The 12,599-nt window shown below is 36.9% G+C and overlaps 1 long non-coding RNA gene across 1 annotated transcript in view; it reads left to right on the forward strand.

Annotated features, from left to right (window-relative positions):
- Positions 1 to 12,599, forward strand: part of LOC123379269 — a 137,648-nt gene that overhangs the window by 118,567 nt on the left and 6,482 nt on the right. The window contains exon 4 of the long non-coding RNA XR_006583530.1: positions 261 to 393. This is a non-coding gene — a long non-coding RNA (uncharacterized LOC123379269). The remainder of the gene's footprint in view (positions 1 to 260; positions 394 to 12,599) is intronic.

Consider the following 12,599-nt stretch of genomic DNA (forward strand, 5'->3'; position numbering starts at 1 on the left):
ACATTTCTCATTTGGAACCTATTAAAAAGAATATAAGCAGACAGAGGCAAGAGATAAATATGGAAAACAAGTGCTTCAAAATTTTTGTTAAATGTTGGCAAGGGAGTATAATAACATATATTCAGAGGTCTGAAATAGTATAACATGTTATTACAGATAGTATAACGAAGTATACAGTCTATGTATAAGTTATGTATATACACTATTGAAGCATTAGGTTGTGATTTTAAAATATGTCCTTTGTATATTTTGGGCTCCAGTTTAGCTACTGTGTATGTCTTCCTTACTCAAAGTGTGACTCAGTATGAACCATGGATGCTGGTGAAAAATGCAGAATTCCAGACTCATCTCTGACCTACTGAATCAGAATCTACAATTTAATGAGATCCTCAGGTAATTTATGTGCACATTACAGTTTGAGAACATGGCTTTGGGTGATTGTCTCATAGTAAGGTGGGTTGCCTCTTAAAAACCTGTGTTCATTTTTTAGATGCAAATTAGTAGTGTTTTTGTTGGCTAAATGCAAGCATGACCGACTCTACAGAGGTTCTTCTAGACCACCAGACTTCCTGCATTGTAGCAACGAAGAAAAATACTCTCTGAGAGTAGAGCCAGATTCCAACACGACTTGCTTCTGAGCCCTTGTTGACATTTTTCTTTTTGTTCAGTGGCGGTGCTCTTTCCTCTTTCTTTACCATTTGGCTATCAAAATTTAATGTCTGGTTCTAGGTTATAGTTGCCTTTATCTAGACTTCAGGAATTGCCTCAGTGGAATTTTTTTTATACCTTTGTTGGAATAGTCTCAGTTCTTTAGAATTTTTCTAGAATTCTGACTGTGGTTATTATAGATGCTAGACTTTGAAACATTTGAATACTTGCCTTCTGTGGTGGTTAATTTTATGTGTCATCTTGACTGGGCTAAAGATTGCCCAGATAGCTGGTAAAATATTATTTCTGAGGGTGTCTGTGAGGGTGTTCGTGGAAGAGATTAGCATTTGAATCAGTACACTGAGTAAAGCAGTTTGCTCTCCCTAGTGTGGGTGGGTATTTATTATCTAATCCATTGAGGGCCTAAATAGAACAAAAAGGCAGAGGAAAAGTGGATTCACTTTCTCTCTTTGAGCTGAGACATCCATCTTCTCCTGCCCTTGGATATTGGACATCAGCTCCTGGTTCTTGGGCTTTGAGACTCAGACTATGAGCTCCCCCACCCTCCCTCCAAGGTGGGTCAGTCCTTAGATTGATTGCCTGCCTATGATTCCTGCTTCCCTCATTTAACCTTCTGGTCTCAGGCATACAGCCTCTGCTAGATACACTATGCTAGATTATAAAATTCATTTTGCTTTCTCTTCAGTTTTCAAATAGCTCTTAGAACATTGAAGTAGCATATGCTTCATTTTAGTTTTGACATAGAGTTGCAAAGATGTATCGTTTTTATGATGGCAGGCTTTTTTTTTTTGCTAAGGATTAAAATATATGGCTATGGCTTATGGATAATAAATATTTATCTATTTATCTACATATAATTTTTTCCAGTGAAGAATAAGGCCCTGTCCTGTTGCTATGTGGTATAAGGATAAATTATAAAAGACATGGTCTAGGGCACCTAGTGCACATTAACTGTGATACAGGTAAGCCAGTATATAAGTGCTGGAAGTGACAAAAAGGTCATCAGGTACTCAGAGTAGGAAGAAATCACTGCCTGATGTTCAGGAAAAAGCTCAGAGAGGAGGCAGTGTTAAGAATAGAACCAAAATGGGATAGAGAAATGGTATTCCCAGACCAGGGCATAACAAGGACACAGATGCTAAAAGAGATTTATAGAAGATGGACCCAGAACCATAATGGACATTTAGGTAAGCTGAACGTATGTGAAGGCAAACGGTGGGAGACAGAGGGATCTGAACACAATGAGCTAAGCATGTGAACTGGACCTCTGGAAGGAACATAATTGTTTGTGACAAAAAAGGGAGAAAAATAATGCTGTAGGGAGAAAAGACACAAAGTACAGCAACTTTGTGCCTGAATACCTGGCTATGAAAGGCTGGCCATGGAAGGGTCACGCTTAGCAATGAAGAAATGTATATGAAGTCTTTCCTTGTCAGTCTAAACAAGATTTCTCATCCAGAGGGAAAAATGATATATTAGAAATGAGTGGCACCATCAAGTGATGGGGTAGCCACATTTGGAATAATGGAAGACCTGGATAGACAGAATAATACATGGGTCGTATGTTTGGCCAAATGGATTTAATAGATTGAGAATCCAGCAAACCCATTTATCAAACTTTGCAGCTCAGGACGATGACTTGAGTAAAGTGGTTCTCATGTATCGGAAGAAAACAGGTGAGTTAGGGGTAAATGGAGAATAGTGTAGTGGAAAAAGCATTGTAAGACAAAGACTACAGTACAAATTCTGCCTTAATTCACTGTGTGACTTTTGGCAAGTCACTTAAACTCCCTGGGCTTCAGTGTCCTCATGTGTAAAATGAGGACAGTCTCTATTCTTGACCAATGTGGAGACTTTTTGCCTAATTTTCTAGTTCTTTTGAAGATCACAGTGAAACAACAAATTCCTTTGGGAGACTATGCCACTCAGTATGATGAGGTGGGCAATTTGTACTTATTTTCTGAATATCAAGGTAATAAACAATTTTGTCGGATCTACTTTCCAGATTATTGATTCACATGGAACCATTGTGGGACACTAGGGGCATAGTGGTAGAAGTGAGGTGCTTGAGAAGTACCAGTGGACCCAAGACCCATATTCACTGCCTTACTGAACACTGGACCTGCTGGAGGAATCAGAGGAGGGCGGGAGTTAGAAGCTATTACTTGGGGACATCCTAAGGTCGCTCTCTAGAATAGGGTGTGATATTGGGCCTTCAACAAAAATATCCACTCTTAGCTTACAGTAAGTTCTTGCAACAATTTGTGATTGAGACTTTTGCTCCCAAGTGTGATATAGTCAGTTTATGCACTGCAGGGAATATTTGCCAGTCAGGTAATATATCTCATTGTAATATTAAAAAAAAAAAAAAAAAACTCTGGTGGCTGTAGTCCCTGCTCATTATAGTTTTCTGCACAGTCTACTCTAGAAAGAAAACTGCAAAAATAGAAAAAGGTGTATTTTCAGAAAATTATTCACAATTAATGCCAAGTGAGTCAAATTCCTAAGTGTTTAAATGTCAAGGGAAAGACAATGCTAACTTGACCTCCTTCAATTTTCATATGGAGGCTTGTGAAGTTTGGGTAGGATAAAGAGAAAAGCACCTTTTATTCCCAAAAGCTTTTTAAACCTGCCTTTAGTAGGCACTGTGTGTCTTCTTTTTGTAATCTCGGGTTTTATAGTCTCCTTTATCAATTGTGAGAGGTGTGGAAGGGCTAGTTTATATCTTTCAGAAGGGACACCTGGGTCAACAGGTTGAAAGAACTTTGAAAGTTATTTGTATCTTTGCCAGTCCCTGCATTGTGTGAGAATCACTGTAGCTAGTGTGTAAACTACCTTTGAATAAGAGACAGAAAATGGAATTTATCAGGGGACAATGCCTTTTGTTTAGAAGGAGCAACAAAAGATGAATAAAAGACCACAGCCAGTCTTCTGTGTTTAGTGTCCCATTTTTCCAGATAAAAAAGGGGATAATATTCAATCTTGATTGTGCACAGAGGCCTTTGGTACTTTAAGGAGATGGAGGAAGAAGGGAAATGAAAAAGAAATAAAGCGACCAATATGTTCTTGAACTGTGACTTCTGGCAGCTGCATTTAAAAAACAACCATTACATTTTGTGGGTATATCTGTGAGGCTTATCCATTATGTGTGCAAACACAATCTGATTAGTATTTGTTATAAGCTCGTCTTGTCTGCTTTTATTACAGACATCACCTTCAGATGTGGGGCCACTGCAGCTATTAAATCAGGAATATTTAGCTATTATTTGTAATAAATGTCAGCAGGGCTGAACTGAAGCCAGCAGGAAATGTTCAGGGCAGAAAACACACTGACATTCATTCATGCAAATTTGTACCACTGGTAGAATTAATCATAAAGAGGGAGGGTAGAGCATACAATGCATTTATATTACTGGTTTGGCCAATTCTCCTTCTTCCTGAATATGAGAGTTATAATGAACAGAAAGCAATCTGCTGACAAATAGTCCCATGTGAAGTGCAGGCAGTGAGATTAACTTTCCAAAGCGGACATGTCTGGCTTTATAGTGGACCACCCCTCCTTCCCTCCACACCACCCCAGCCCTCTGAGGCAGTTTTGCGGTGTCCTTTTTTCTCTTTAAAAGACTTCTAGATTTAGCATGCACATAACTATTACCTCTTGAAATCACAGGGATGCTCTAAAGAACATTCTGTGCATAGTGCTGAGTATTGGGCCAGCCTTACCCTGTTACAAAGCACCCAGGGTGCTTATGTCACACTGGGAAGGTATAGTGATAGGAACTGGGTTGTTGACTATGAAGAAATTGTGGTTTGCCAAAAGGAAGAGAATTTAATTTTTTTTGAAAAGCTGCATCTGTGCAAAGTGAATTGCAATAACCCATATAACGGGTTAATGCAGTGTCCTCTGAGAAGATTGCAGTCACCATCAGCAACACAGCCACAGCTTGCCCTGAACATCGACTATCATTTAATTTGTAGGAGTGAGTAAAGTTAACACCAGAAAAGAGTTAGTGCATTTATTTTTAAAAAAAGGTGAGAAAAATACAAGCCAAAAGCATACTTTAAAACGTTTCTCATTTTTTCACAGCCTGAAATTATTATTTACCGGGAAACAAAAACTTCTTGAAAGAGCTGACATAAAAATTATAGGTGACTTCAAAGATATTAATTATTCTTAGTTGTTTTAGTCCTATGATTGGAACAGAAAATACGGAGAACCTGAGATAAAACTATGCTTGATAAAGTAAACACAAAAATTCTTTTAAAAATTATATACTAATATTGGTCAAAATTAAGGAAAAGTCTTCTAAAATGTTTCATGTATCATAGAAGTCAGTTCAAAGTAGTGCTTTGCTAAAACATGTCATTTTCTCCCTACTACATTGTATCGTGCCCATATTTACAGAATGCATATTGTAAACTGAATACTTCTCTCCCTAATTTTAATCCCTGATGTGATTATATTGCTTGCATTTTTTTTTGTCTTAGTATAGGTTTTAGAAGAGAACTCGTACAAAATGAAATGGAAAGGGACATTACTGTTGATTAAGTGAAGGTCATAATAGGTATAGTAACTGAATTGAATGACTTATACTATAATTAGTGACATTGGTAGTGACATCAAGGTGAGGGATGGAATGTGGTTTCACCTGTGGGATTTCTGCAGTACCAATGGAGAAAACCAGAAAAGCTGATGTGGCGTTGTGACTTCATGACTTTTCAAAGCTGAGCTATTCTTTTTAATAATGCCCTTATGGTACAATTATTGATTCAATGTCTTATTCTCCAGAGGAATTTTAGGAATTATGGGAACGTATTTATTAAAAATAAATGGAGGGGCGCCTGGGTGGCGCAGTCGGTTAAGCGTCCGACTTCAGCCAGGTCACGATCTCGCGCTCCGTGAGTTCGAGCCCCGCGTCATGCTCTGGGCTGATGGCTCAGAGCCTGGAGCCTGTTTCCGATTCTGTGTCTCCCTCTCTCTCTGCCCCTCCCCCGTTCATGCTCTGTCTCTCTCTGTCCCAAAAATAAATAAACGTTGAAAAAAAAATTAAAAAAAAATAAATGGAGAAGAGATGTATAAATCATTGGCAACAGCTGACATCTACCTACAGGGAAGGTCAGTATAAGCTGGTATTTATATTACAGATACACAGACTATTAGACCTTATGTAGTTTCTAAAGCTGAGTCAAAATTTTGGCTTTGGGCTTCCTGGTGGCCAAAGAGAAAGAGCAATGTAAGCCTTAACATAATTAAAATTGTTAAAAAGAAGAAAAAGTATTAGTAATATGAGGCAGGCAGACTCTATGGTGGCTCCCAAGATTTTTGTCTTCTGGTATTAAAATCCTATGTAAACCCTTCCCTTTGAGTTTGGGGAAGATCCATGACTTCTAACTAGTAGAGTATGGCAAAGGTAACAGGACATGCATGAATACATGCGAGTGATTATATTACATAAGGTTTTACCACCCATCTTGCTATGATTTTCAAATTCTCCCTTGATGCCTGTAAAGAAGCAAGATGGCATATTATGAGCCACCATATGGAAAAACCCAATGTCACAGGGAAGGTAATCTCCAGCAAACAGCCAGCAAGGAACAAAAGCCCTGATTCTGGCAGCACAAGGAAACGAATGCTGCCAGGAATCACATGAGCGGATCATTTCCCATTTGAGCTTCAGATGAGACTACAGTCTTTGCTCACACCTGTATTGAAACCTTATGTGACTCTGAAACACAAAACCCAACCAAGTCATTCTTGAGCTCCTGACCCACTGAAATTGTGAGGTAGTGTGTCTTGTTTGTGCAGCAATATATAACTTATGCATAAATATGAGGAGAAATCTTCAGTTTCTTTGCTGTTTGGGTCCTAAAACTATCTTTATGTTTAATTTATCTTTGCGACCCAAGGATTTTTTTTCCTTCTCCCCCATCACATTGCCTGCATACTTCTTCCTCTTAGAAATTGGTTCCCTTTTCTCTCTAAAGACATAACTTCCGATTCCATCCTTTCTCCCTTTTCCATCTTGAGACAGTTTTTTCCTACACCCCTAAAAAAATGAATGTCCAGGGGCACCTGGGTGGCTCAGTTGGTAGAGCATGCTACTCTTGATCTCAGGATTGTGAGTTTGAGCCCCACATTGGGTGTAGAGATTACTTAAAAATAAAACGTTTTAAAAATCTATCTTAGATATCTAGAGAGACTACTTGCTGCTTTCTCTTCCTCTGCAAAATATTTTGATGCCACTTTGAAAGATAAACATAGAACAACTTTCATAATAAAAGTATTACAAAGACTTTTGTAAAGGTGATAAAAATAATAGGACACCCATTTATTAGGTGTCAGGCTCTGTTCTAAGTGCATACATGTTAATTCATTTTACATTAATAAAAACCATTTTAAAATGAAAAACTTGAAACTCAGAGAGGATAAAGAATTTTCTTAAGGTCATACATTTGTTAAATTTAAACTGGAATCTGATTCCAAACAATTTGGTTTCAGAATGTGTGTTTTAACTAGTGTGCTATCCTCCCTCTTAAAGTATCATAGTAGGGAAGACAGCTGTTAGAGGGTGTGTGATTGGATATAAAGCTGAGTCTAAGTTTCCTGGTGGTACTTTCAAAAGATGAAATATGCTAAATCATTTAATTTTCATTGTGTAAGAATACATTTGTGAAATGGGCAATGAATCAACCTCCATAAAATAAAAGGAGATTCTAAGAGTTGTTTTGGCTTGCCTTTTGGGCATGTGGCCCAAATCACCTCATCAGGAGGCTCATTTCAGTGGCAATTTTGATTACTCTGAACTTTATTTAAGAGGGAAGCATTTTCTTTTTCCTTGATTATTCTCTCTGAAGCTTCAGGTTTAATTAAACAGGACCAACTTATGTGTCTTTCAGAATAAATCACCTTCAGTCTCTAGTAGCCATTCCTCCATCTCTATCTTTACCTCCTTAATTGTTGAAGTTTTGTATAGTGTGATGGTTCATTTTCTCTGTCACCTTGGCTGGGCTAAGTATGCAGACATGTGGTCAAACATTATTCTGCGTATTTGTAAGTGCATTTTTGGATGAGATTAATATTTCAATCTATGGACTCTGAGGAAAGCAGATTGACCTCCCTAATGTGGGTGGGCCTTACCCAATCAACTGAAGCCTTGACTCCAACAAAAGACTTACCTCACCCCAGCAGGAGGGAATTCTGCCAGCAGATAGCCTTTGGATTTGAACTGAAACATGAGCTCTTCCTATATTCCTGGCTTGCTGCCCCACTCCACAGATTTTGGAATTGCCAGCCTCCATAATCATATGAACCAATTCCTTAAATAAATCTTTCTACTTATGTATACACTCATCCCAATTGTTCTGTTTCTCTGGAGAACCTTAATGTAGTAGCCATGTGGCCTCCTTTCAGCTATAGGAGGTAAAACTGAGATGTTAGAGGAATTCTGGGGATATTTAGAAAATGTATCCTCAGTAATAAAAAGAGATACAAAAGAGGAGACCCTCTCTTTTTTCACTTCGGACTTTATTGGCTGGTGGGATACCAAGACCAATACCCATCAGTGTGGGACGAGAGAAGGTAGCCAGAGAAAATGAGATGATATGCCCAGGATGGCAAAGCAGGACGCCAAGAGATTGTTGTTGCTTGAGATGTCATTGAACTGATGAACTAGCCAACTTAAGAACCGAGTTCAGAACTTCTTTGCAGGATAGTAAATGCCTATATTGTTTAATGAATTCTAGTTGGGTATTTATTTTATTTGCTGCTGAAAATACACTAATGGATATTTTGAACCACATTATGTGTCTCTAGAGAGTTGAACAAATAGATGTGGTATGCGAAATTATTAGATATTGATGACCAAATCATGTTACAACCTCATAAGAATATAGGGTTTAGGCGGTTAATCTATTTGAGTGAACGGTAGGGAGTGGTGAAGACTATAGGGTACCTGAAGAGGGTATAATCTGCCTAAAGGGCAGCTACTCAGCTCCTATGGATTGCTTCTTATTTGAAATTGCAATCCTGGGGGGCACCTGGGTGGTTCAGTCAGTTAAGCGCCGACTCTTGATTTTGGCTCAGGTAATGATCTCACAATCGTGGGATAGAGCCCCACATTGGGCTCTGCTATGAGTGTGGAGACTGCTTGGTCTCTCTCCTTCTCTCTCTCTGCCCTTTCCCCTCTTATCTTCCCTCTTTCTATGTCTAAATAAATAAATGAACACTAAAAAAAATAAAAGAAAATGCAATCCTGGCATTGTCATTTTTTTTAATTGTTGAGAGAATCTGAAAATCTGGATTTTTCTTTGAAACGTCCCAATTTTTAAAGATTTATAATGAATTAAATTTAGAAAAATTAAAACACGAGAGGACCAAATCAAAAGTTGAATGCCAGAGTCTACCTATAAGCTTCCAGTGTGCAATTCTGGCATAAAAAGTAGTAAATTTCTGCTAAATATAATGATTTCTTGTTTCATCTTATGTTACTGTGGTTAATATTTACCTCTGTTTCTTTGTACTGCATAGGTATCACAACTAATGATCTCTTAAGGCCACTCCTGGATTGTGATAATAAGATCACATTATCTGAATATATCCTAATCTGCTTATCTTCCCATCTGCTTTAATTTAAGACATTAAAAAGTAATTATGATATAAAGTTTAAAAGACAGAAGGAATATAGAACACATTTTTTTTACTGTCATTTAAATTGATACCAAGACACTATTTCCTCTATAGAAATTTTCTATGATTTCTTATTTTTCATTTTGTTTAGAAACATGCTTGTTGAATTAGCAACACAGTCCATCTAGATTTTAAATTCTAATCAGATGAATATGCAGAAATTCCTATCCAGGCTCACCACCATTTATTTGACTCTGGGAAATTATTTAAACTTTTGAAAGCTATTTTTTTTTCCATCAGTAAAATATGGAAGTTGGGAATTTAAGTAAGTAACATTCCTTTTGACTGTAAGATATTGTGAGTCTTCATTTATGGCAATAGCACACAAGTTACATTTTGGGAAGAGTTTATAGTACTGTCTTTGTAACATTATTCTCTAGTTCAAGTATGTTACCCTTTAAATAACTTGTAAGGGAGTTGATCCGTTAATCCACCTAAACTCTTAAACATTTTCAGAGTCCCAATTTGAATAACATTTTGAGGGTAATGAGTTCGATGTGTTCTGTAACCAGTAGACAATGAAGTACTTCATTTATTTGTTCCCAAATATAGATTTTAAAAATGAACCACAAACATAAAAATATTTACATAACTTGTCCTCATAGGTGGGACTATGAGACTCATTCATAATTTCGTTGCATAATTAAACCTGTAAAAGTATAATGAAATGGATGTAGTGATATTGCTGTTATTCACTACAGTGATGGAAAAAACAGCAGCAACAGCATCTCACCAGTATAGTATCATTTATCAAAAGATGACTTATATTTTTTCAAGACAACAGGTTCCTCAAGCACACTCCAAAGGCATTCTGAATTTTCTTTTCGATATGTTTGTATCTATTTTCAGGCTCTTGACTAATTATGCCAAATTCTATATATCAATCTTCTGAGTGAATAGAACAGATATACAGTAAATAGAATAGCAGTTTCTTATTGAATGTGTATACAGAATTCAATGACTAACAAATATGACCTAACTCTTTAGGGAAAGAGAATAAAATCAACATGTGTCCAAACACTGAGGCTTGCTGTTCACAGTGCATTGAAATAACATGGATGGTCTTCATCAGATATGGAGTTCTCACCAGCTTGAGATTTTTATTATGTAGAGATTTTGACGCCCTCTACTTTACATTCTAGGTGTTTAATAACCATTTGTATAAGAGAGAATTTTTAAGGAAACACTGCACCAAATTGGTTTATTTTGAAGTTGGACTATTTAAAAAAATTATCCTCTTCTGGAGATACTTTTTGCTGTATTCAGGATTAGGAAACTTTTAGAGCTCCTGGAAGCAATAGGGGTGAAAGTTTTTTCATTTATTAAATCTAAGTTAAAAGCTGTCACACTTGATTCCTTAGCTGGCAGTTCTAAACTAGAGCATTTATGTTTGTTAAAAATTGATTTTTACCATGGCTAAAAAGTTGATTTATTTTTGTTTTTTTTTTCCTCAACCATTCTTATGAAAAGGAATGAATATGAAGTGTTTTTGTGAAATTCATATTGTGCATCCACTTGATTTTTTTGGCAGCTGAGATTTCTCTGGTTATTTGAATATGACCTTATAATCCCATATAACCATGATCTGAGGTTCTTAAGTGTCTTCCAGTTGAGGTAGGAAATACGTCAGAACTCATTAAGAGGTTACCTGCATACTATATTGATTTTTATAAATTGCTCCTTAAATTATAGTGGGCATGATGACACACATAAAATCACTGAGGTCAGGTAATATTTGGATGAAATTGATGCATTTTGCTAGTAGTTATAGACAGAGCTATTCTCTGGTACTGTGTCACGAATAATTGTACTTTGATAAATTATTTAAAATAAACATTTTTATCTTCATTCTCAGTGAAGGTTCATGTTAAGCAAATTGTGCTCATTGTTATGTTACAGCTGTCAGCCTTGATGCCTAACAAACTATGATCATTCCCAGGCCAATCTTACCTGTCTACAGCCATTGCTGAAGAATTTGACCTATGCAGATAGTGGAACTCTGTCCGCCCCCTGATTCGACTGATTGGGAAATAGGGAAATAATTAGTGGTTAAGAGGGGAGCAGAAGCTGAAAGATGTCATGAAGGAATTAGAACCCTGAGTGATGATCATAAATTGAAGTTCTGAGGAGACAGAACTGTGAGTAATCAGTGGTTACAAAGAGGAGAAAGGATTGTAGATCTGTCTCTAGGTATATGAATAACACTAATGGAGCACGTAGTTGGCAAATAACTGAGTTAAGGTAATGCCAGAAGACTGGTGCAAAGATTCTACCATGTTACAAGCATTTTATCCTTCTGAGCACCAGATAGTCTGGGTTTTTGTAGCTGTACATCTTTCCAGTACACTTCTTGTTATATGAGATAACTCAACTTTGTTTCTATTTCTTGACGTGCAGTGAGAATTCATCCATTGTTTTTTCTAGCAGTGGAACCAGTTCTTTACATGAATTTTTTTTTTAGCTCACTAATATTTATTTATTTATTTATTTATTTATTTATTTATTTATTTATTATTTTTTAAACTTATTGTCAAGTTAGCTAACATACAGTGTAGTCCTGACTTCAAGATTCCCATGATTCATCACTTCCATACGACATCCTTTGCTCATCCAATATTTTAAAGCAGATGAACGCCTGCACACTTGAAGCAATGGTGGGGAGTTAATGTGTCTCTCACACTTTTCCCTTAATGTGTCTCTCACCCATTTCTTAGTTTCTCCTGCTGAGACAATTCTGTAGACACTAGTCCCCTCCTCCTGTAATTTAAAACCCACTAATCTGACCTGAAGACACAGGTAAACCCATAAACAGGTAATGAAAGGAACAGTGGGACCCAGAGGAGGCATGTATTTTTCCTGGTTGGTTTGGATCATTATTTCATTGTGATTCCAATCATTATTCTTTGGATATGGGACCCTGTCACTAACTACCCTCATTCCTCCCATTATCTCACAAAATACCACAAAATTATGTTCAACTGTAAGCTTAACGTTTCTAGCCTAAACCACTTCCCTGAGCTCTGAACTTCTTTATCTAGTTGCCTACCAATCATGCTCTTTGTGTGGCTTATAGAAGTCTCATAAAATGGTGGGAAGAAAGAAGTCATTACACAAAGCAGATGTGTACTTATACTGAACTTAAGAGAAACTGTGTTATAGTAGCCAGTAACGTAAACATGTTGGACCTGGTAATTTGACTAAAGCAAAACATCATCAGACATTATGTTAAATTAATATTAATTTT

This window comes from Felis catus, chromosome A1 (assembly GCF_018350175.1).
Source record: "Felis catus isolate Fca126 chromosome A1, F.catus_Fca126_mat1.0, whole genome shotgun sequence".
Lineage (NCBI taxonomy): Eukaryota > Metazoa > Chordata > Mammalia > Carnivora > Felidae > Felis > Felis catus.